Source organism: Macrobrachium rosenbergii, chromosome 10 (assembly GCF_040412425.1).
Source record: "Macrobrachium rosenbergii isolate ZJJX-2024 chromosome 10, ASM4041242v1, whole genome shotgun sequence".
NCBI lineage: Eukaryota > Metazoa > Arthropoda > Malacostraca > Decapoda > Palaemonidae > Macrobrachium > Macrobrachium rosenbergii.
Window position 1 is genome coordinate 59999707 of NC_089750.1, and position 27500 is coordinate 60027206.

The 27500-nt window shown below is 35.5% G+C and overlaps 1 pseudogene; it reads right to left on the reverse strand.

Moving 5' to 3' along the window:
• The window catches only part of LOC136842668 (glutamate receptor ionotropic, kainate 2-like), a 97972-nt pseudogene that overhangs the window by 33310 nt on the left and 37162 nt on the right, over positions 1 to 27500 (reverse strand).

A 27500-nucleotide genomic window follows, 5' to 3' on the forward strand; every position in this document is an offset into this window, starting at 1 on the left:
ACGCTTCATACACTTACACAGAAGGCTCACCCACGGTGAGGGGTAGCACCGTCAGTGAACCTCACGTGGTGCACTGTAGGCATTGTTTAAGGGTCTTTGCAGTGTCCTTTTGGCCCCTAGCTGCAACCTCTCTTATTTCTTTTACTGTACCTCCGTTCATATTCTCTTTCTTTCATCTGACTTTCCACCCTCTAAAAATTGTTTCCTGGTGCACCTTTCAATACTTCTTACGGTTAATTTCCCTTTCAGCGCCGAATGGCCTCATAGGTCCCAGTGCTTGGTTTTTGGCCTCAATTCTCTGTTCTGTTGCGTTCTACAGAAAGCTCACCAACAGAGTGCCCAATCCCCCTATACGTACGACGCATTTCCCCTCTCTATTGCTAAACAATTTATACAAACATGAAAATGGGGACTCTCCAAACATAGGAAGTTAGCAATTGAAAGCATGCCAAAAAGAATGACTCGCATATCTATGTATTTCCATTTAACAGGAGTGTAGTTTTCTTTTTTTAATTTACGTTTACCCCAATTTTTTCATAATTTACTAAACCACTGTTACGGCTCTATAAAGAGTTTCAGACGGGTATGAGTGCAGAGCGATACATTCAGAAAGACGTTTTTATCTTATATTTGACTGACATACGATTATAGTTTAGCTTCTGTGATTATATAAAAACGAACCAATCGGTTTTTTTTATATAAAAACAGGTGGTACCTTCTCTTTACCATCCGAGTTAAATGTATTTTTATGCGATTAACTGTCAAAACTAGGCCAAACTTAGGTGATATAAAGATTATTGCTTTGGAGGATAATAATGATGCTCTAGTAATGGACAGAATGGAAAGAGAAACCCACAAGATTCCTGTGTATAACAACTTTACTTGTAAATATTTACATGTTACTTTTAAACTCGAGTATTTTCAGGTCCTAACTGTGACCCTTTTTTCAAGAGATGAGGTAGTCAGGCTGGTTCAAGGCCCAGCAATCTTCTGGAACTTCTTCTCCCTGAGCTGTCATTTATATGATGGCTGTCCTGGTTTCCATTCTCTTGAGAGTTGTTAGTCTCCTCCTGACGGTTTGATATCCTGATCTGATGGTCAGTGGTATTAACCCTTGTGGTCTGTGAGTAGTTACCATCGGTCTGTTGGGCAGGAGACCTAACCTCCAGGTCAGAAGGGTCGATCTTAGCTTCTTTTAATATTAAAGATCTGCTTATGGGATCTTCTGAGGTAAATCCTTTGTTTCCTTCTATCACTTTAATCTGTCTGATGAGTGCCCCTTCCACTACCCTCCTATGACTGATGTTATTGCTTTTGTATCTAAGCCTACTGTTTTAAAATCCATCCTATGGTCCTTTTCCCAACAATGCCTATCTATAGCACTCCCCTGTGAGTTAAGAAGTACTGCCCTCCTGTGTTCTTGGATTCTAGTCCTTATTCCCCTACCTGTTTCACCCACATATTTGTCTCCACAATTGTTGCAATTAATTATGTATACTCCCCCTATATCATCTGCATTACTGTCTTCTCCTTCCAATTTATTTTTACATACTTTGTTTTTACGGTGTTGTCAAAGGTATACACAAATTTATATTTAATTTCTTTCATTTTTTATGTAATTTGTTTCATTTTAGGCATATAAGGGAGGGAAACTATTTCTTAGGGCAATGAGAACGTGTGACCCTTGCAAGATAGATAAAGAAATAAATTACATTGATAAAAGCTTTTATACATTAGCATACCCGGAATGGTTCAGAAAAAGGGCACTCAACAAAGCTAGGAGGATTTTTTACAGGGAAAATGCAGAAAGTACATGGAATACAGAAAACAAGAAAATAGTTTCCCTCCCTTATATGCCTAAAATGAAACAAATTACATAAAAAATGAAAGAAATTAAATATAAATTTGTATATACCTTTGACAACACCGTAAAAAACAAAGTATGTAAAAATAAATTGGAAGGAGAAGACAGTAATGCAGATGATATAGGGGGAGTATACATAATTAATTGCAACAATTGTGGAGACAAATATGTGGGTGAAACAGGTAGGGGAATAAGGACTAGAATCCAAGAACACAGGAGGGCAGTACTTCTTAACTCACAGGGGAGTGCTATAGATAGGCATTGTTGGGAAAAGGACCATAGGATGGATTTTAAAAACAGTAGGCTTAGATACAAAAGCAATAACATCAGTCATAGGAGGGTAGTGGAAGGGGCACTCATCAGACAGATTAAAGTGATAGAAGGAAACAAAGGATTTACCTCAGAAGATCCCATAAGCAGATCTTTAATATTAAAAGAAGCTAAGATCTACCCTTCTGACCTGGAGGTTAGGTCTCCTGCCCAACAGACCGATGGTAACTACTCACATACCACAAGGGTTAATACCACTGACCATCAGATCAGGATATCAAACCGACAGGAGGAGATTAACAACTCTCAAGAGAATGGAAACCAGGACAGCCATCATATAAATGACAGCACAGGGAGAAGTTCCAGAAGATTGCTGGGCCTTGAACCAGCCTGACTACCTCATCTCTTGAAAAAGGGTCACAGTTAGGACCTGAAAGTGCTCGAGTTTAAAAGTACCATGTAAATATTTACAAGTAAACAAGTTATACACAGGAATCTTGTGGGTTTCTCTTTCCATCTTCAGAAGAAAACTGAAAGAAGTTTTTGAATGGACAGAATGTTATTTCCTATATTGTCTTCGATTACTTTGATACAGTATTTAATATAAATCATTTTTTCACGAAAGTAATGTATAAGTCAAAGGAGGCTATCAGAAATTTGAACATGATGACTGTCCATGTATATAAATCAAAATTCAAATTTCATAATCAGTCTTTGGCTTAAAAAAAATAAAAAAAAAAGAGTGACGTATTCTTGTATCAACTTTAAAATAATACGCATCGTTCTTAAGACAAAATAATCTATTTCAAATTTGATTCATGTTTGGATGACCTACATTGATGATAATTATCATGTCTAAGTTCTAAAGGAGTGTCCTTCAGACGTGCCGTGTTTTAATGAAGAAAACATCTTTGAGCAAGCCCACTCATCACCTTCCAAAACGAACCCAAGGAACTGAAGACATTATTGGAAATCATTACACCCGTTGCGTAACAGTAAGACACAGGCTATACGAGAAAATCAATGAAATGTGACATAAGAACATCTGCGACGTCAAAACCATTTCATCCATGTTTCCAGAGCAATTAAAAGTTTGGCGTAAAGTGGGTCACGTTTAGCAGTGGGAGCCGTTTGAAAACTTCTTGCGAGAAGGAAAAGAAATTAGAAATTTCCTTATTGCTTTTTTTTCGATTTCCGAATTACCAGAGTGGGATGACGATGAAACGTTACAGAAATATCAAAGAAGCTGCAACAGAGACGATTACAATGGTTTGGACATGTTATGAGAAGAGAGGAGGATTCTGTATGTAAAAGAACCATGAATATGGAAGTGCCTGGAACAAGGAGGAGAGGTAGACCAAGAATGAGATGGAGAGACACAGTTAACAGGGACATGCAGGAGAAGAACGTGAGTGAGGTAATGGTGCACGATCGCAGAAGATGGAGAAGACTAATAACAAACAGCGACCCCATATAAAGATGGGAAAAGCTGAAGATAAAGAAGAAGAAGAAGAAGAAGATGGCGATGAAACGTATGCGATAGACCTGTGGGTTATAAACTAAAGTTTTCAGTGGCCTAATTCGTCATCGCCTGATATTTATAATTGAGATAGCTGCTTTTATAGCACTGTCGGGTGGCTCAATGAGATCTCCATGAATTTAAACCACACAATATTCCGTAGGATCAAAATAATCTTGAGAATAGGAATGAAAGGTAAGTTAAAGACAAAAGTACATAATTACAGCTTTCATGAATTCCCTTTATGGAAGAACCTTCTCAATTATTTCCATCCTATGAAATGGCTACAAAAAACTTTAAAACTCTATAAATGTATCCAGCAGAAAAACTATATTATTACAGCATCTAAATTTGGAACAGAAGTTCTTATATAAGGATATATAAATTCTTCCTCTGATTGCATACAAGAATGCTGCAATTCTGTACCGTTGCCTATAGTTTACCTCTCATTTTTATTCCCAATTTTCTGTCAATCTTTCAGAATATTCTGCGGTTTAAATTTAAAGAAATCTCATAAAGCCATCAAGCATAGCTTAGTACGGAATGCTAAGTTACTTTGGTTCGAGTAATAATTATTATAATGAAAATAATAATTAATAACAATAATAATAATAATGACAATAATAATAATAATATTATTATTATTATTATTATTATTATTATTATTATTATTATTATTATTATTATTATTATTATTATTATTATTATAATAATAAAAAAGCGTCTATCATCTGCCCTGTATATTTACAAACAGAAAATCAGGCCCGGGTTCCATCGTCAAATTGTATTGGTTTTACAGGCATAACCCACCAATGGGAATAAAACGATTCCGTCAAAAACAATTTCGCTCGCGAATTTTCAGCGGCCAAATGAATCATATCAACGTAAATTACGCTGCAGATGGAAATAAAAAAAAAATGCACAGCGATGTCATAATTCCCATTACCAGAAATTGATGTTCAAATACAACGTTTGTGAGTTTCACTGATACACTTTTTAATGTGGTTACAGGCTGGAATAAATGTCATAAAGGAGATGTAGACAACTGTTTTTATATGTGTGCGTATATATGTATGTATGTATGTATATATATATATATATATATATATATATATATATATATATATATATATATATATATATATTATATATATATATATATATATATATATATATATATATATATATATATATATATATATATATATACATATATGTATATATTATAAATATACTATATAATATATATATATATATATATATATATATATATATAAATATATATAATATATATAATATACAGTATATATATATAATATTATATATATATACATATATAATATATATAATATATATAAAATGTAACTAATCAACACATGAGCAAGTGTTTCACAGAGATAAATTTCTGTTTCACATCGGGATCGAACCCAGGCTCTCCAGGGAAAGGCAAGGGTGCTACGTGTGTGGGTCAGTTGGAAACGCCCTTGCACTTAATTTCAGAGCCCTTTGTTCGATCTCGATGTGAGTCAGAGATTTCTATATATATATATATATATATATATATATATATATATATATATATATATATATATATATATATACTGTATATACATTTATAATGTGCGTGTGTAAAAGAATATGACAGATGTTGAGACAGGTGCGTTTTATTTAAATACACTCCCAGATAACAGTATTGAAGGGCAAAATAATTTTTTTCATATATTGTGTTCTTATTCCTCCTACGTCCTAACATTTAAGTTTCAATTTTCCAAAAAAGATAGAAAAAGGTAAGCATCAAATACCTTCCCTGTATATTCATTGGACATCTTCATAGAAATTATCCTGAGATTCTACGTTTTAAGCATATTCCTTAAAGCAGCTTTAAACTTTCCTACTTTCCTTGAATGGTAGTATGTTCTTTCCTCTGTGTTTACGTGGAAATGTTCGAATAAGAATATTTTCATTTATACCAACTACTTTAAAAGATTATTCAGAGAATGTTGCGAACAGGGAGCAAATTTTTCGACAATGCCTTTAAGCCTGGTGGCATTCACTCCTTAAAAGACAAAACAATCTTTGTTCAGAGAGAGAGAGAGAGTATGATTTTCTCGATGCAGCTTTTATAATCTATATTGATAAAAAAAAAAAAAGACTCCTATCAGAATGAAATCTACTGGGGGAAATAGATTAATCAATCAAAACAACTCATGAAGCAGAGAGACTTACAACCTCAAAAACACCCAGCGAAATGAACCAGAAACCCCCTCCCCCACCAATACCCCGCCCTAAGCCTTACCATCCCTCAAATAAAAGAATAAAAAACATTGATCGTCTGTTCTCTGTTTCGAGAAGATCAGGGAAGAAATCGAACACTAAAGGTGGAATATTCATTGTATCAAGTCATCGGCGTCTAAAGCTGCGGCCACCGAGACTCACCGTTTCATTATCGTGCACTGGCAACCTCCAGTTGAGAAATCTGATGCCCACTTAACCGATAGGTAGCGAGGGCAAGATTATGAAACCCAAGGTCCAGAGATTTCTTGGCCTCGGCTATAGGTTCCGGACGCCGCTATAAATTCACTCAGATTTTGCTCTTTTCCTTTTCAAAAGCTTTTTTTGTCGTTTATTCGGACCTGGACTTGTTAAGAGCATTAGATTGCCTATCCCTTTAGCCCCTGCCTTATAAACAATAACTCTAATATATATATATATATATATATATATATATATATATATATATATATATATATATATATATATATATATATATATTCTATATTCTTAGCCAGTCCCTTAGTTGCTGACAGAAGTTTTTTGCATTCAAATTAGTGCCAGCTCATGCAGTAAAGTAGATGGATGCTTTCATAAATAAAATATCAAAGCATATATGTTTAATTTTCGATATTTTATGTAATTTGAAGCAGATGTATAGATGTATAACACCCAGTTGTTACCCACTAACGCAAAAGTCAAGCACAAACACACACACACACACACACACATATATATATATATATATATATATATATATATATATATATATATATATATATATATATATATATATATATATATATATATATATATATATATATATATATATATATATATATATATATATATATATATTCCCTAAGATAATGGCACTCCATTATGCATGATAGCGGAAGTTCCTCATTGCAAAATTACAAACTCACACACACATTATATATATATATATATATATATATATATATATATATATATATATATATATATATATATATATACCCTCAAATGAAAATTGACTCAGAGCCACAGTACCTTCAACCCAGTTCTCGGAGGTTCCATAGTCCTGCCGTGTCGGAGCTCCCCGAAATACCAGTCGTGAATGACTCTCTGGACCATTGGGTTTTCGGGGTCGACGATCCTCATTGCCGTCATGTTTGTTCCTCCGTGGCGGAAGTCCTCGAGTTCCACCGTGTGGACATCCTTTTGGGAGTAAATGAGAAAAAAAAGCTTTTAATTTTTGGTAGGGAGAAGGAGTAGGTGGAGAAGAGTGGGGACACTGTAGGCATTACTCCAGGTTTTTTGCAGCGTTCCTTCGGCCCCTAGCTGCAACACCTTTCACTCCTTTTACTGTACATCCGTTCATTTCCTCTTTCTTCCATCTTACTTTCCACCCTCTCCTGATAACTGATTCATAGCGCAACTGCGAGTTTTTCCTCCTGTTACACCTTTCAAACCTTTTTACTGTCAATTTTCGTTTCATTGCTGAATGACTTCATAGGTTCCAGTACTTTGGGCCTTTGGCCTACATTTTGTATTCTATTCTATATTCAGTTCAAGAAATGTTGGTAGGGACGGTGAATCCCCAGGAGATGAATGTGGATGGCAGGCCTTATACTACGGAGAGAGAACATCAGTTATTTTGAGAATTATTCATATCTAGATTTACATTATGAAAAGAGAACTTAAGTCACTTTTAGGATTACTCAAATCTAGATTTATATATACTATAGGAAGAGATCTTTAGTTCATTGTATAATTTTAGTCCTTTGTACACTTATTCATATCTCTATTTATACTATGGAAAGAGAACTTTAATCATCTTTTGGGTTATTCAGTTTTAGATTTACACTATGGAATGGAGCTTCAGTTACTGTATATTTACAATTGTACAAATTTAGATTTATACTTTGGAACCGGAATTTTAGCCATCTTTAGGATCATCCAGATCTAGATCTAATCTGCTGGATGAGAAATTAAGTTATTTTAAGATTTATTCAGATCTACAGTACATGCATCCCATGGAAAGGGAACTTGTGTTATTTTCAAGATTATTTATATCTAGGTTTATACAATGGAAAGAGACTTCCGGTTATTTATAGGATTATTTAGATGAATAGAGAACTGTGGTCATTTGCAGGATTATTTATATTTAGATTTATGCTGTGGAAAGAGAACTTTCGTCCTTTGTATAATTATTCAAATCTAGATTTATACTGTGGAAAGAGAACTTTAATCATGTTTAGGATTGTTCAGATCCAGATTTAATCTACTGGAAGAGAAATTAAGTTATTTTAAGAATTCTTCACATCTCAAAAATGACTTTAGTTATTTTTGAGATTATTCATATGTAGATTTATTTTATGGAAAGAGACTTCAAGTTATTTTTAGGATTATTCAGAAAATGAACTTTAGCCATTTTTAGGATTGTTCAGACCTGGATTTATACTATAAAAGGGAAACTTTGTGTAATTATTCATATTTAGATCTGTATTAAGGAAAGAAGGCTTAAATAATATTTAGGATTATTCAGATTTGGATTTATACCAAGGAGTGGAAGCTTTAGTTATTTTGAGAATTATACAGATCTAGATTTATACTGTGGAAATAAAAGTTTAGTCATTTTTAGTATTATTCATAACAAGATTTATTCTATGGGAAGAGAACTTAAGTTGTGGTAAGATTCATTCTGATCTACATTCTTACTGTGGAAAGAGAACTTAGTTATTTTTAAGATTATTCATATCTAGAGACCTCCAGTTATTTTTAGGATTATTCTGATCTAGATTTATACTACGAAAAGAGAACTGTGAAGTTTGGCCATTTTTAGAATTATTCATAACTAGATTTATACCACGGAAAGAGAACATTGGTAATTTTCAGAATTATTCGGACGAAGATTTTTACCATGGAAAGAGAACTCTAGTCCTATTTAGAATTATTTACATCGATCTGGGTTATATACTATGGAAACAGAAATTCATGATATTTAAAATTATGGGTCCATTCAAAAATTACGTAACACGTTTTTTGGTAATTTTCACCCCCTTATCCCCCTTATCACGCCTCTTAACACATGTCCAGAACCCCCCTATAAAATTATGTAACATCAGCTAGTACTACCCCCCGAATTAGTGTTTCCTTTTTTTTAATGCAAAAACATATTAAAGTCTAGCCTAATACCTGGAAATTATTACCTTTAGGTTTATCTTAATACTTTTATGTTTTGATATTACAGAATCACAGATAAATCTGAAATGAAAATGTTCTCTTATGCCATTTATTTAATTTCCTAAGTAATTTAATTAGCAACTCTAAGCGGTCGCCAGTTTTTGGTTTGTGATATTATTCAAGTTTATCATGATACACAAAGTAGACTATGCTCTAAGTTTAGAAGAGGATTAATTTAGCGAAGAGGAGAGTCTCCTACAATACTCGTGTAAGTGAACTGAAGCATTTGCAATGCAATTGAGTGTCCTGCCTTGCTTCAGTTGCAATATAACTGGTTATGACTATATATATGGTTCTTATTGGCCTCGTATGCAATTTGCCGCGATTAATATACCTTTCAAAAATGCATGGAATTTGAAATTGGACTGGATCAGTGAATTAACACTTCCTTATGAAGGAAAATGCAAATGTTAGGATGTAATTAAACGTTCAAAGGAAACGAACTCAACCGATCGGAGACTCACTCCTGTTGACCAAAGCGGGCAGGGCTGGAATATTACTAAATTCCCGGATTTCATAATATCATCACGTTTAGCGCAGCTTCCAGCTCCTGCCTTCGTATTAGCTCCGCCTGATGTGATTGCGAACGATTCTACCGCAGTTCCGCTGTCACCTGTACAGCACATTTTTATTAGTGAACTTCTCCGCTGCGTCGTCAGTACGGAATTTGCATTAACTTTAATGGTATTACATGCTGTTATATCCTGCGTTCGGGAACCTGTATTTCCAAGGGTTTATTATTATTATTCTTATTTCAGTAGATGAAACCTGTTCATATGCAAAAAGCACACAGGGGCCATTGACTTGCAGTTCAAGCTTCCAAAGAATGTTGGTTTCACCCTCCCACCGCAGACCCTACACTGCAGCAGTAACTGATCATGATACAACCCTCCCACCGCAGACCCCACGCTGCAGCAGTAATTGATTGTGATACAGGACCAGTGATTTTTCATCTCCCAGGGGGAGACGCAAACCGGCGACATCTGAGTGGCATGTTACTTCATTAACCACTATACTAGCGGACCAGATATATCTACAGTACACGCACACACACACACACACACACACACACACACATATATATATATATATATATATATATATATATATATATATATATATATATATATATATATATATATATGGTCCGCTGATATTAATTGAATTGGTTAGTGTCGTGACATGCGACTCAGATGTCGCCGGTTCGCGTCTCCCCCGGGACGATGAAAAACCACTGGTTCTGCATCACGATCAATTACTGCTGCAGTGTGGGGTCTGCTGTGGGAGGTTTGAAACTAACATTCTTTGGAAGCTTGAATTTCAAGTCAATGGCCCCTGTGTGCTTGTTCCATGTGAATAGGTTTCATCTACTGAAATAATAGTAATAATAGTAATAATAATAATAATAATAATAATAATAATAATAATACCATTGGAAATACAGGTTCTCGAGCGCGGGATATAACAGCATGTAATACCATTAGAGTTAATAGTAATACATGAATGAAGACTACGAAACCGTCGTGCTCGGTTCTCATTCTTCAGAAACATTAATTAAAAGGAGGTACCCAAATCAAAGGCCTTCAAAAGAAGGCATCGTGCTTACCCCACACAAAAATGGGAAAAAAACACGTTAAAAGAAGAAGAAGAGGACTCTCAGAGAAAAATATGTATATACATATAAGCATATCCATGTATTACATATATATATATATATATATATATATATATATATATATATATATATATATTTTATATATATATATATATATATATATATATATATATATATATATATATATATATATATATAAAGAGACTCGAGCAAGACGATTTCGCTGTCTACATTCATGAAATAGCAAAGGATTTGGAAGGTTTCTGATTTGTCATTTTATTGAGGGATCACATATACAAGACTGTCATATAATTACGTCTTTCGTTAAGTGGGCTCTATCGATGATAGATATAGAGGATACGATTTTGCCAAGAAACTAGTTAGAAGTTCAAAAAATTACTTTTTTTGTAAGGTTATCTGGCTTATCTAATATATATATTTTTTTAATATGGAATGAAATTACACCATTTAACTAGTCTGAAATTGTAAAAACTATAATCTTTTACACGTTGATCTCATTCATTAATTTTCATTAAAAGTAATATCTTACTTCCATAACTTTTCATATCAATTTTACAACATACATCAACCATTTGGCACGTTATCCCCTAACAGACCAAAATTCAAATAGTATATAAAGCGTGTACATTTCCTGTATGGGAAAACAAAAGCAAAAATTGCCTATTTTCATTGGTCGAATTACTTTGCATTTCATTATAGTAACCTGACGCTTCAAAAGAATCCTATCGCGCGGTACAATATTACATTTCGTTTTACTGATCAACGAATTTTGAATATTTTTGGACGCAGTATTTTCCCTCCCCTTCCAAAGCAGGAAGTTATTATCATTTTATCATTACTGTTGCTGCATTTGTTGCTTCTCGTGAATGCAAACTCATACTGAAAAAACTGGATAAGGAATACTTAAAAAAATAGGATACCGACGTATGAAAGAAGAATAATTATAGCAAAGAAATATTTTGATTCCCCCTGAAATTATTATTTAAATATACATATACGCACATACACACACGCGCAAACACACCCATCTATATATATATATATATATATATATATATATATATATATATATATATATATATATATATATAGATAGATAGATAGATAGATAGATAGACAGATATAGATATATACATATAAAGATATATATATATATATATATATATATATATATATATATATATATATATATATATATATATATATATATATATATACTATATATATATATAAATATGTATATAGCCTATATATAAATAGATATTTATGTATATGCTTCTAAAACTCTCTACACAGACCTTTAATCACATTAAATAAAATTCATCTCTCCGACCATTGAATAACGTAATACATAAAAGCGCCCTCCATCTCTCTTTTATTGCCTGCACCTGCCTCTCATTCTGTCCATCTTCCTGTCTGCCCTTCTGTATGAAAACACTGGAGGCAGACGGTGCGCCGAATATACTGCAGAATGAATGGCCTAAGACTCCTTCCTCCTCCCGAAGACTACCGCTGACAAAGACTCCACTCCGCCCTTGATGCGATGTAAATGAGATCTGGATTGTGAAGCAGTTGGTGGGTACAAGAGGTAATTAGCCTGCTTCATTTAATCTCGTCTTTCTCTCTTCTCATAATCCGTCTCTTAATTTTGGTGAATTTCAATAGATTTTATTTCGCGATTTTCGTGTGGGTTTTGGTTTTGATTTTCAGGCCGTGTTGTTGTTGTTCCAGTTTTCGTCAGTTTCGTGATTTGTCATTTGTTTGCTTTCTTTTATTCTGAAGTCTTTTTTTTATTTTATTTTTTATTAATCCTGTCTTACTAAAGAACAGCACTTTACATTTAGGGAAAGATTTAGCCTTGTGTTACTGTGTTTTTTTTTTTATTTGGATAGTAATTTTCAGATGGGGAAAAAACTTTGCATTATTCTTTTATACATACATATATATATATATATATATATATATATATATATATATATATATATATATATATATATATATATATGTGTGTGTGTGTGTGTGTGTATAATATATACATACATATATATATATATATATATATATATTTTATTTATAGAGAGAGAGAGAGAGAGACGACCTGGCATGTTTTTTCTGGTTGCCTGTCATTACATACCGCCTCCTGTTTAAATAGCTTTACAAGAAAGAATTTATCTTATTGCATTTGAGATAAAAAAATCAAGCACAGGTAACATGACCTGTCACTGAGTGTTATAGACAATTGTATTATTCAAATTTCTAACGATATCTGGTTCTACCATAGAGAAGTATGAGCAGGGAAACAAGATAAAATCCGTGCAAGATTTATACCACTGTGGTAATTCATTCAAATATTATTATAATTACGTTCGTTACGTAATCTGGCGTTTATGGATGAGAAATCTTCCAAGTGGGGTGAATAAAGAGAAGTACACCTCTCTTGATCAGATAAAACAAATGGTCGAACATTTTGATGAACACCAAGATGAAGACCTTTTTTCCTTTGTGTTCACGACATTTCAACATGGCAACACTCACATTTTACAATTTCACACATACAGTATATCTGTTTACTTTTTAGGAAGTGTGTCTCTCTGCTATATAGTTATTAAACTGCAGTGCAAGACACTAGCGGATCCAGAAAATTTCATGGCGGTGACACCAGTTTTCATAATACACACACACACACACATATATATATATACTATATATATATATATATATATATATATATATATATATATATATATATATATATATGTGTGTGTGTGTGTGTGTGTGTGTGTGTGTGTGTGTGTGTGTACATGTATATTTGTACAGATAGGCTAATCAGTAAATATCTTCTTATAAGAATAGGTATAATTGTTCAAGTACCTTGCATTATTTTTCATGGGGGGGGGGCACGTGCCCAGGTGGCGGTCCATCCCCAACATGGATCCGCTAATGGTGCAAGAACGACAGTTATAACATTAGGCTGAGGCTTTTCAGTTTTCATCTGTGAATAACATTATGTTCAAAATAATGTCAGTGTTAAAAAATACTCGTAGTAGCATGAGTCTTGAAACGGAGAAATAAATTCACAGTTATGCATGGATACAAATGAATTAAAAAATAAATCTATACAGAGAGCTTTCAGGAATCTGTTCGATATCCTTTTTCAACTGAAAACGGGAATAAAACAAATTCCCGAAAGCTCTCTGTATAGGTTTATTTTTAAATATATTTGTACCAATACAAAACTGTGGATTTGTTTCCCCAGTGCCGGTGTTGTTAAAAAGAGCTGTAAAATTAAGCAATGTTGTGTTTTCCTTATAACTTTGTATTGTTGGTTTCGTGTATCAGAGCTTTTATAATTTCTCAAGATTAACTGAATGATAAATTTATACGTCTTGTGTATGATTGGTTGCGTCTGAAGAAAAACAACGTTTGTTGACGAGTCTGTTGAAGGTTCTTTGTCATGTGTTTGCTATTTTGAGATTCATTAGAAATGTTACCTTAAAGAATGATTTATAATCATAAAGTCATTTTAAAGCATCCTTGCTAATACCCCCTGAAAAGGAACTTAGTAAGTGGAGTCTTGCAAGAACATTTCATATTTTAAGGTGAACTGAACTGAGACATTAAAGCTCTTTATGTCTTCATTATTAATATCTTGCTTTTTTTAATGCTAATTCTCAATAATAATTAAATATTTATGTTTTTTTTTAAAATTGAGACTGAAAATATGAGGAACACTCGATTTCGATTATTTTATTAACATTTAGAATCTAGTGTCACACTCACCATACGTTTATAAATGAATTTAGCTAGGATAAAAGTTAAAACACTTATCACAAACGAAAGTATTTAGTGGCGTAGATGCTAGCGCACTTATCTTAATCATTAATTAATGTCCCAAGATCTTATTACAAGCTCTTAATTTTCCAAGGATGCTCTAATCACATTTAAATTCACTCTTAATTTTCTAAAGGTGCTCTAATCGCACTTAAATTCACTCGTCTATGATTCAGTAGTAATACGGTAGCCTCCAACACCTTGAGCTAACTCATGAATCCACTCGCACATAATCCAAAACAATAACGTAATTTCCAACACCCAAAGCTCATATAATACTTTCTTACTCCAAACTAGTTTTAATTACTTACCAGAGACGTAATGAAGTAGTTATGATAAGACGTCATCATTCCAATCTGTTGTGCCTGACGGAGGACAGTGAAAATATTCTTCCTCTCTACGTCCAGGACCACGTGAGTCACTCCGGCCTTCTTCGTCTCCTTCAGCATTGGTCTAGGGTGGGATATATATATATATATATATATATATATATATATATATATATATATATATATATATAGATAGATAGATAGATAGATAGATATGCTTGTGGGAGTGTGTCAAGAAAATTAAGATGAATGATTAGCTACCATATATTTTCCTAAATTAAAGATTACAAACGTTTACCTAAAAGTGACTAAGGTATCATGTTCATGGCATTTAACAGATAGGTAAATTTATCAGTAATATTATGAACCCCAAAACAACAATAAAGAATGAAAAACAAAACGCTAGAAGAAAACTTTCAATATTTTATAGAAAAATAATTCTAGAACACAGTAATTATACCTTGCAATCTATAATTCTGAATCACGAGTAAATGCTTTGCTATCTCTTGCCAGCTGTCTGTCACACCTTATAGAAACTACTGGGATGTAAAACTGGTGCCCATCACGTTCTAGAGAACGTGAGAAAGTGCGCTTATCTTCAGACTCAAGAAATCACTCTCATGCGACAACGTTCTCAGGAGTCCTACCTGTAATCATCGGAGACGGGAAGCTGACGTAATGTAATTTTGAAACTTTCGTCTTTCAGAAGTTCCTGAACTCTGATGAGGCCGTTATTGTTCTGGTAAATGATGCAGAACTTCCGCCATCCTAGAGCCTTGAGGACGTCCATGTACGCCTAGCAGTGAAATAATAGACTGGATTAGTTGACTAATTGGTCTTTTACAAAAGCGCTCTAGCTTAATGGTGCGACTATTTCCAAGGGCGTAAGGCTATGAAAAGTTAACTCGCGCTATATAAAGTTAACTCGTTCTACCTACCTTGGCCAAAGTTGACGGATGAGGATAGAGATTAACGGAGTAGGCGTCCCTGGTGAGCCGGAAGTCCCATCTGTTCTCAATGTGTGGGATTTCCAGAGCATCGCAGATCGACTGCACATGCGCAGAGGTTTGGTCAGACTGAGGGCCAAAGATTGCCGCTACGCCTGACTTGAGCAGTGAGCATACTGTGATGGAACAAACAGAGTATATATATATATATATATATATATATATATATATATATATATATATATATATATATATATATATATATATATATATATATATATGGCCAATTTCAAATCATGTACATGACTTCATCTTAACGAAAATGTATTACTTTAAAAAGTTCCGTCTTTGAAGAGAGAGAGAGAGAGAGAGAGAGAGAGAGAGAGAGAGAGAGAGAGAGAGAGAGAGAGAGAGAGAGAGAGAGCGACTCATGTTGCGAAGTCCTAAACAAACGTGATACCATCCTTGAAAATTTGGAGTATAGTAAAATCTCTATCCAGCTCACCTTTCCTGGAAGCTCTGAAGGAATCGGTTTTGGGGATGTTCTCTATCTGGGCCGAGAGCCGCGCGTGGGTCAAGAGTTTCCTGTCGCTGTTGATGGCCTCTACCGCGTAGCGCAGAGCCATTTCCTGACCCTCCTCCGTCAGATCAAAGAGCCCTCCTGCAAGAGAGAAACAAGCAGACATTAAAACCAAGGCGAGCTTAAGGTTTGCCTTGGGAGGTGTACTGTAGGGCGTTATTGCTCTAGAGTCTAGACCTTTTACCTTGTGATCCGTTCGCTCTAGCCCCTCCAACCCAACTGTCCAACTCCCAAACCTTGTTGGACTCACGGTATTTTGAATCGGGTGTACGTCTTTAATGATACGTTTTACATATTTCTGAATCACGTCTTCAAATAATAATGAAAATGAAGCATGGCGTTAAAGTAAAGGGGAAAAATTACTGCAACAAAACAATAAACTGCCTATAGTCAGGGTCAGCTCATCTGTAATCGGAATACAGTATTGTCTTCAATAACCATTGTTTCATGGCAACACTATTGTTGACATATGCTTCTGTTGGCTTAAGCTGATCTTCTTCGCATGTAAACAAATAAACTTGAATCACTACCAAAGCACGGAATTAAACAAAAAAATTATACAAAAACCAGAGAAGGAGGCGGATAGCAGAATAGCTTCAGCCAGTTTGTATTCATCTGATGTAAAATTTCTTGCTTTTGATAGGCAATATAAATTAAACAAGCATCCCTTAAAATGTGTGAAAATATTGTAAATATTCCAAAAGACTGCTTTGCACAATACCCGGCTTAGGCACTCGTGTTTTTCTCTCTCGTGTCCTTCCCGCCAAAATTTTTTTCTCATCCTGTGTCAGCGGGCGAATATAACGCACAGTGTTGCCATGACCACATGTCAATGAATGTTATTTTTCGGTGGCAGATGAGTTGAAACCAAAGAGAGTTATCTCTATGGTTGAAACAAAATTAGCTACGGAGTAGAAATCAGGCAAGAAATGTCAGTACCGTGCACAGGTTACCATCCTCATTAACAGTCGAAACATTAGAGTGTTTACGACCTGGAGTATGTGCTTACAACGGTCGTTCGTTTTAGGTGGTTCCAAAGTGCATGTCAGTGTTCAGTTTAATGGTGGAGGTGATGGACGTCTCCGTGCGTACCGTACGGTGAAAGTAGCGGTTAAAGACTAGCGAAATTAAGCAGTGCCGTGATAATATAGGGAAACAATAAAAAAAAAAAAGCCTTTTGTAAATTTTGTGGATGAGATTCAATATTTAACGACACCGTCAACGTTTTGGGCAGTTAGCAGCCTAAATGGTCATAGTGGTTATTCCAAGACTGAGGTGACGGAGGGCATTCAGTGTAAGTATATATATAAAAAATAATGAAAAGTTTTCTTGGATCATGATGAGTGTTTTCACATTATCCCTAGACCAGTAATTAAGCAAACTTTTGTGTACATTCACAGAGTGCATTTAATTAAAAGTTTTCACCAAAAACCTGAAGGGCCCTAGACCTATGTTTGAATTATCCATCTAGATTTACATACTTGTACAATTAGAGGTTTGCGAGGTCATAAACACATAATCTTAATACACCTGGTAAGATACTTTAGTTCTTAATACATCAGTAAAAACACTTTAGTTCAGTAATGCAATCATATGAACTGAAAATTGTTACCTGTTACAGCCTAGTTGGTTTCATTTCATCTGTCCACCCATGTGTGCAGATGCGACACATGCACGTGTAGCTCGAGTGTGCCTCAACGTTGCAGATATCGTTGGCTTATTTTGATAAATATTAAACCATTTCTTCAGTTTAGCTATAAATTTGAGTATAATAAAGTTATTTCATATTAACAATGAAATTGCAGATATAAGGAAATCTTGGTGATCGCAACAGTCTGTGGTCATAGGTCTTATTTTGGGCTAAGTAGATAAACCATTTGAAAGCTTCATCTACGTAAACAACAAGCTATTTGAATGATTATATCATTACACGCTACAAACAAAGAACCCTCATACCTTCTTATACCTTCTTATACAAGTATAAGCATGCCGATTTGTATCGACAATATAATTACACGCACACGAGACGAGCTTGTGTCAAAGAGTTTACGTAGATCAAACACCAACGAACGATGGGCTTTCAATTAGTAGGTTTTATCTCACAGGTATAGTCCAGGATACACTTAGACCTATGCCCACAGACTATTTCGATCACAAGATTTCCTTATCATTCAAACTTTATGTACAATTTCATTGCATGAATATGGAAATAACTTTATTATTATACCAAATTTATAGCCACTTCTGTAAACTGGAAAAATAGCCTTTATTGATGTTGATGACTTTTGACAAGCGAACGATAGGCGTATTCGTCAGATATTTGAATTTTACTGACCGTCTTGTTAAACACTTTCATTTCATATAAGTGAAAATTACTTTCTTATTGTAGTCTTTATTTATTCATTCTCTCAAAGTATCGCTCCAGTGCCTTACAGTAAAAAATAAGTAGGCTAGCCTTTTATGAAGTACTTAAACAGGATGGCGGGAACTCGGTGAGATTTTAAACTTTTGCTCGGTATAAATCGGCATGTTTATGACCTACGTAGGCCTAAAGATTGAGAGTTCTTTGTGTATACAAGCATTCAGATGTATTACAGAAGAAATAGTTTGCATCTTTATGTCAATATGTCAGTAAGCCTACGATATCGGAAACAGTGATTTCAGCCAGTCGAGAGCTACATAGGCATATTTTCTGCCATATCTACCTAAAACCTACGTAGGTGAGTGGACAGATGCAATTAAATGGGGAAATAGAAGATGAGGCATTCTACAGAAAAGCTCCTTAGATGAGCCGTGTTTAGTACCAGCCCCTCACGGATGAATGCAAAAACTTAAACAAAAGACGACAAATTTCTGAAATTAAAATGTAAATTTCCCTAATTATCTCACCTGAACTGAATTATATACTGTACACCTTTTTCTGCGTTGTTCAGCCAAAAACAATATGTAAACGACATCCCCGTGCAGAGCTCTTCTGTACAATTACCTAAGGTGATTTAGACCAGGCTATAAAGTGGCATTCTGAAATGGTTAAACAGCCTAGTGCTCAGTTAGAGGATCAATGTTGGAGTTAAATCATGGACATTAGTCTGCAAAAGTTTGAGATGAGGTTGATTTTTTTCTTGTATCTTTTTCAGGGAACGTTAGCTTGTACTGTGTGGCCGACAATCGGTCATATTGGAGGAATTTGAACGCCCCCACACATCAAAGAAACCACGTGATTGTCAGACTTCCATCATCATCATAATCGCATATTTTTGAAGGCACACCTGACGTTGTAAAATGTATCCTGTGGTAGTGACGACGGACACCGGCTTCTTTAACGACTTTTAACAAGTCACAGTCATCAATAAACAAGATGTAATTTCCCCACTGGCAACAGACTGAGTTAAACTTGAAACATGATCTAGCACCACGATGGGTTGGAACCGATCCATGATCAAAATGAAAGCTTTTAAAGAAAGGTAGATAACCAGACGACTTATAGCCCTGCCTCCATCATGCAAAAGTTGCCCTGCAACCGAAATAGCCCACAGAATAGCCTACACCAATTCAGCCAAAGTATATCACATTGGCTTGCAGAGGCCAACATCTGTAAAGAAACTTTGAGCTTGGTAGTGGAGGCATCATTTAGAATCTCAGTAGCAACATGCAGGAGCAATCAGGCTAGTAGACCTAACCACACGTTGCTTGTGGACGATCCCTTGAGACAAGTAGGCCTACTTCGGGAGACCGAATTGGACTGTCCGTTGATATTATGAAGGACAGCCGTCGCTTTCTCCCGGCTGATGGTGAGTGTTGAAAACATTATTGTTGTTATTATCATTATTATTTGATTTTTGGTTTAGGAAAAATGCGTTTTCAAATATGTAAAGTAAAACTGTTAATCAGTAGAACTTTTACATTATCATTATCACATCAAATAATAATAGTAATAACGTGTGTACGTTCGTAAAGAAACCGGTAACAGCTGTTAAACAACAAAAGTTTTCCATTAACATCACCATCTTTGTTCATGTAAGCCATCATCACTCGAGCATTACTCATAAGCTATCTTAATTAAAAATACTTAATTTGTATAAGAAAATGGCGTTAATCAGTGCAGGCCGATGTCTTCTGATTCACTGGTCCCTAAACAGGTAGGTGCGTCAGAAAATTCAAAAAGCCGGAGGGTTGGAACGGGGAAGGGCCGTAAGGAAAGTGCAAGGGTTAGGTGAGAAACGGGGGTGCGGGGGGCTGTTGAGAAGAGGTGTGAGTTTGTTAGGTGGTGGGGGAGGGTTACATGAGCAGTCCGAGAGAAAACGTAGTCAACGTAATTTCGCGTCTTGATTTGTGACATGCTGACTTAGGCAGTACCGGTGAGGTAAGTGTTCAAAAGTTTTGTTTTTGTTATACATGTATATTGTTCTGTTTTGTAACGACTTTAACTTATACGCTAAGACCATTGCACTAGGATTTTTAGTATATAAGCATAATAGGCACAAACACAATTACAGTAGTACTAAACCACACGGTAACTTCTTGAAAGTAACGTGTTTTTGTTATTGTTGTAATGAACAGTTTCTGGTTTATAAAACTTGTTGCAAAACTTTAATTGTAGTTTCTTTCCCAGTCAGTATTATGTTTCACTAAAATTACGTAAAGATATTTAAACAACTATATAAAAACAGAAAACCTCTCATTTATCCACAGAGTCAAACTCGAATAAGCAATTTTCAATACCATAAAAAAATCACAGAAGAAATCCTGCTTTAACAACCAAACATTTTCATTGGCATGAAAACTGATATTTCTTATTAAGAAAACTTGAATGTGTAAAGTGGCCAGAGAACCATAGGTTTAGCTTGTAGGGAGCGCGAGGCAAAAATAATTTTACAAACGCTCCTTGCATTTTTCTGAAGTGGCTTGGTAATTTTCTTAATCACTGACGAAACGAGTTTCGTTTAAACCGTAATCCGTCAAAATTTAGAATTCAAAACTGCTGATTTTTACACCGGTGCTTCTTCATTCGTTTGATACGCTTGCTTTGATTTGCCTGTTGTCATTTTTAACGTTCCAGTTTATCTGAAAATCTGGTATATTCCATCTCTCTTCAGTTGGAGAAAATTTCTCATTCGTGTCATAATTTATTTTGACTGTAAGCCATTATGTATAACAATATCCAAGTGGATCGTGTTTGTCCTCCCCCGGGTGACATTAGGGGGAGACGACACAGCACCCACGCCCATGTAAACCGGTTTGTCCGCCCCGGGTTGGGGCGGGATAGATACGGGAACGGGAGGGTAGGTAGACATCCACCCTTCTCCAGCAAATCCGTTTGTCCGCCCCTGGTGGGGGTGGGGTAGGAAGGGGATCGGGAAGGTAGGGGAGACAGCAGCGCCGAGTTTCGCTGCGCGCACCAACAAGCTCGTAGTTAATATTCACTCAAACTACCATTTATTCCATTATCATATCAGATAACAATAGTGAAAATATATATAGTAAATGATATGTATAGTTTTGTAAAGTCGATAACAAATGTTTAGAAACGAATGTTTTGCGCAACCACCATCATCACCATCTCTATTCATATACGTCATCATCACTTAATCTTTACTTATGGGCCGTCATCATCAAGAACGCTTAATTTATCCAAGGAAATTATGTTTATCAATATAGGACGTTATCCTCAAAGCCAGTGGTCCTTTAAGAGGGACGCGCGTTAAAAAATTCCAAAGGCCGGAAGGAGGAGACGGGGGAAACGTTAGAAAAGTCCGAGGCCTGGATGGGGAGGGGAGGGGGAGCGTTTTTTAAAGGGGGTGTTGGGAGGGTTTCCATGAGCGGCTGGAGAAAGTGTCAAGGTAATTTATCGTCTCGATTTGTGACATGTTGACTTCGATGGTAAAAGTGAAGAGTGTTCAAAAGTTTTGTTTTATTATACTTGTATTGTTCTGTTTTGCAATGGATTTAACTTACTAACACCATTGTATTAGGGTTTTTAGTATATAAGCATAATAGACATAAATGTAATTACAGTCGTCCTAATGCATGCGGTAACTTTGAGTAAAGACTTGTTTTTGTTCTCGTGTCGTGAATAGTTTCTAGTTTATAGTAGTTGTTACTGCGGAACTTTGATTATCATTTAATTGTAGTTTCTGCTTCCAGTTGGTATCGATACGTGCCGCTGAAACTACGTGTGCTGCAAAAATATTAAAACTACATTATGAAAATCTCGTATTTATCCAAACTCAAACTCGAGTAAGAAATTAAGTTTATCACCATAAAAGTCCGCCTTGTAGGGATGCGGGGAGGGTAGTGGCGTCAGTGCTCCTTAAAGGGTGCACTGTAGGCATTATTGAAGGTTCTTAGCAGCGTCCCTTCGGCCCGTAGCTGCAACCCCTTTCGTTCCCTTTACTGTACCTCCATTCATATTATCTTTCTTCCATCTTGCTTTCCACCCTCGCCTAACAATTATTTCAAGTGCAACTCCGAGGTTGTCCTCCTGTTACACCTCTCAAACCTCTTACTCTCAATTTCCTTTCCAGTGCTGAATGACCTCATAGGTCCCAGTGCTTGGCCTTTGGCCTAAACTCTATACTCTATATTCCATAAAAATCCGCCACAGCAATCCCGCTGAAACAATTAAACACAGTTGACTGGTATAAAAATTTAGGCGGTGAAGTGGCAAAAGAATCTGGGCTAAGCGAACAGTAGTAAAAGGAACACTGATTGCATTTTTCTGAGGTGACTTTGTAATTTTTCTTAAACACTTGCTAAAGAAGTTTCGTTTGTAATATGATCCCTAAACATTTAGAATTCACAGTACTGATTTTTATACCGATACTTTTCCACTCATCGGTCACGCTTGCTCTGATTTACTTGTTGCCACTTTTAACGTTCTGAACATTTATTAAGACAGTGTTTGTTTATCAGAAAAATACATTATAGATAAAAATCGTATGCATTATCATATCAAACAATAATAGTAATGATGTTTATAGTAATGATATGTACATTTTTGTATAGTCTTCAACAAATGTTTTTAACTACGAAAGTTTTGCTTTACCATCATCATCATTTGTAATTGTCATCATCGCTAAACATTACTCATACGCTGTTATCATCACCGTTTAATTTGCTCGGGGAAATGACGTTAATTAGTGTAGGAAGTTATCTTAGGACGTTATCTTCAAATTCAGTGGTCCTTAAAGAGGGAGGCGCATCGGAAAATTTCAGAGGTCGGAGGGCTGGGACACGGGGAAACCGTTAGAAAAGTCCAGAGTCTGAGTGGGGAGGCGGGTGGGGGTAGCGTTTTTGAAAGGGGGGTGGGGGGGAGCAGTTCCATGGACAATCAGAGAGTAAAGTGTCAACATAATTTATCGTCTCTATTTGTGACCTGCTGACGTATACGGTAAAAGTGAAGTGTTCAAAAGTTTTATTTTATTATGATATGTAACAACTTTAACCGCAACATTAAGACCATGGCATTAAGATTTTTTAGTATATAATAATATGTATAAACGTAATTGCAGATGTACTAATCCACATAGTAACTTTCTTAAGGGACTGTTGCTCAAATATTGACTTGTGTTACAAAAACGCATATAACTAACTGAAAATTTTATTGAAAGACACTATTTCCACCTAGATTAGATCTCAAGATATTGTTGACACACTCTTTAGTTATTAAATGAGACTTGGTTTAACTCTTTATCTCTAATAGTTTTAAAGCAGTAGCCGTTTTTACGGACGCATACTAAAATATCTTTTTCTTTTTTTTTTTCTATTGCAGATTTTGCCTTCAGCAGTTAGGAGCAGAATCTAGGTGGAAATAGTGTCTTTCAATAAAATTTTCAGCTATATGCGTTTTTGTAACCCAAGTCAGTATTTGAGCAACTGTCCCTTAAAAGTAAAAAATGTTTTTGTTGTTGCAATGAATAGTTTATGGCGTATAACGGTTATTACTGCAAAACTATTTTTTTTATTTAATTGTATTTTCCGTTTCCAGGAAGTACGATATGCTTCGTTGAAACCACGCGCGCAAAGATATTCATATTACAGTAGTACCAATCCACACGGTTAACGTTTTTAAAGTAAAGAATCGCTTTGTTGTTGTTGTTACAACGAATAGTTTCTGGTGTACAGGCGTTATCGCTGCAAAACTTCGTTTTTAATTGTATTTTCTTTTTCAGTGAGTATTTTTGTTTCGATGAAACTGCTACTAATTACCACCTAGATTCAGCCAGCCTTTTGCTGGCGCGGGCTCTTGCTCTTCAGCAGCCCGTAACACTGATGAAGCTACGTGCGCAAAAATATTAAAACAACAATATAAAAACATAAAACTCTCATTCTTCCAAAGACTCAAACTCGACTAAGCAATGAAGTCCGCTGCAGTAATCCCGATTAAACAATTAAACGCTTTACTGGTATAAAAGTTTATATTTTTCATTAAGAAAACAGGAAACATGAAGGTGGTAAATTGGCCACAGTATCTTAGGCTAAGCTACTAGTGGGGAGCGCAAGACAAAAATAGTTTTAGAGACAATTTATCTGAGGTGACTGTCATTTTTTTAAACGAGTTTCTTTTATACCATGATCCTTTAACTTTGAGAATTTAAAGTACTGGTTTTCACGCCACTGTTTCTTCAGTCGTTGATCACGCTTGCTTTGATTTACCTGTTTTAATTTTTAACGCTCTGAACATTTATTCAGACAGGTTTTGCTTATCTAAAAAACCAGTATTCTAGACACCTGTGCTGTTGGAGAAAATTCCTCCCTCCTATCGTGTTCAGTTTTCATTATAAGCCATTATAGTTAAGAAATGCAATTATACACCAAAACTCGGGTATTTGCAAGTTAAAGTAAATCATCCTGTTAAATATGAAAAAATCGGTTAGTGTTGAAAAATGCAAATTCAGTCGGGATCAAAATATAGTGTATAAAAAATGAAAATGCTGCTTCCAGTGAAAATGCGAAAATCTGCCAACTGTATTTTAAACGTTTTGTGATGGCTTGGTCTTGCAAAGTTAATGGACAAGGACACGTTCGGAGGGCGGAGGGAAGAGTGACCTAGAAAGCTTGTGAGTTAACAAGTGGCAGAATTGTTAGAGCGAATGGGCCTTGATGTTCAGGAATGACAGTGTGTTGGTAGTAGTTGGTTTTGAATGAGCCGGCCTTATGACAGCACAAGGTTTTAAAGGGAATATAAGGCTTGGTGTGGACATCTGGAATAGCCCAAGAGACCAAGAAGACATCGCGAAAGGAGGTCAGTCTTTCAGTATGTGTAAGGAGGGTCGACGTGCTACAAAGTCATTTTTTTTCTATTTCACCCATATGGCTTATACTTATCACAAAAGTAGGATAATGATTATAGCAGTGACTTATGTCTTATTCCCCTCGGAGGCCACCTTCTCCATATCTCTAGGGAGCGGATCGAAAAGAAAAGAAAATACAGAACAAAGAGATTTTCAAGTTTCTGATAACAAAGGGTATTGCCTTCACAATTTATTCAAAACAAAAGAGGAATTTGCCCAGGAAATCTTTGGTGGTGTCAGTATCACCAATACATTATTCAAAGTCGGTGCCACGAGAGTTAGCAAGTTTTCAAACAGCAGCGTATCGGCTCAGAGAGAGAGGGAGAGAGAGAGAGAGAGCGAGCGGCTTTTTTAATGAGAGGGAGAGAGAGGTTTGTTTAGTCTGGTGGGGAGTGAGACAGACATATATAGTTTCTCGGAAAAAGGGACAGGGAGAGAGGGAGAGAGAGAAAAAATACGTATTACCACATAAAGGAGAGAAAGGAAATGTTTATTACCACATTAAAGAGAGAGAGAGAGAATGTGTATTACCACCTAAAAGAGAAAGAGAGCGCTCTAGGAAGATGGAGATAAAGCATTGCACGTTCTCAGCAGAGAGAGAGAGAGAGAGAGAGAGAGAAAACCAAAATCGGAACCACGAACACTTTTAGCCACGGCGGAAGAAACGCTCGAGAAGAAGGAAAACAAACAAGTAAACAGCCAACCAGACGTCGAATTAAAGTCATCCTTGCCACACAAAGGTTTTTCCTCGTTCCGCAGGAAAACGGGAGAGGGGAAAACTTTTGATAACTTCAGAGGAAAAAGTACAATAGCAAAAAAATGAAAGGCTCTGTTCCACTGGCTGCGTCGCATAAAGAAAATTGCCACCTCAAGGGGGTCCAAAGATAAGGGAGAGGTGAGCTCTGGAAGTACGAGGAAAATTAAAGTAGATTGACTGGCTGGAGACTTCGAGCGAGTTTTTATTTTTTTTTTATTTCAGCATATTTGAATCAGAGTTTAAGTTAGCTTGTGCATAGTAAACTTCTCGTCACTCGCATTTGGTTTATTTACCTCAAAGAGTGAGGTCACTTTTTTCATTTTTATTTACCGCAAAGAGTGAGGTCCCTTCTTCATTTTTATATACCACGAAAAGTGTGTTTCCTTCTTCATTTCAAGCCTCTCCTCACAGGTTTTTTTAACCTCTAAAGAAAAGCCGAAAAACTCATAACCACAAAAATTCATCTCAAGGAAACTATGAAAGCCACTGTACAGTAGAAAGCAAAGTTTCCTTCACTTTCATTCGTCTTGCCCTCAGTTGTCTCTAATCCTTAACGAAACATTTATATTACATGTTCAGTTAATGTATTTCTTGTCAAATTTACATCCAGCAAGAAGGATATATTTCTTGTTCGGTTTGTTTGTTGATATAGCAGTCCGTTTGTAAGCATTATTGCGCAAAACGTTGTGTGCTGATTTTTACGAAAATCTTACCAAAGGTGGGCCTTGTGATTAGCAGTATGTGATTAGATTTTGAGAGAGATAGTAGTGTAAGTATATGAGGAGACCTTTTTTTGATATGGGGGTTACTGGCTCAGCCCTTTGCAGTCTTCTAATGTTTTCTGTGAACTTGTTACTTTGGCGTCAAGTTCTTTCCTTTTTTCCTCTCATATAGACGCTTTAGTTTGTAGAGGCATGCTATGCATGTTCACAGTATTGTGTACACAATATGAATGAAAACAACAAAACGTGCCTC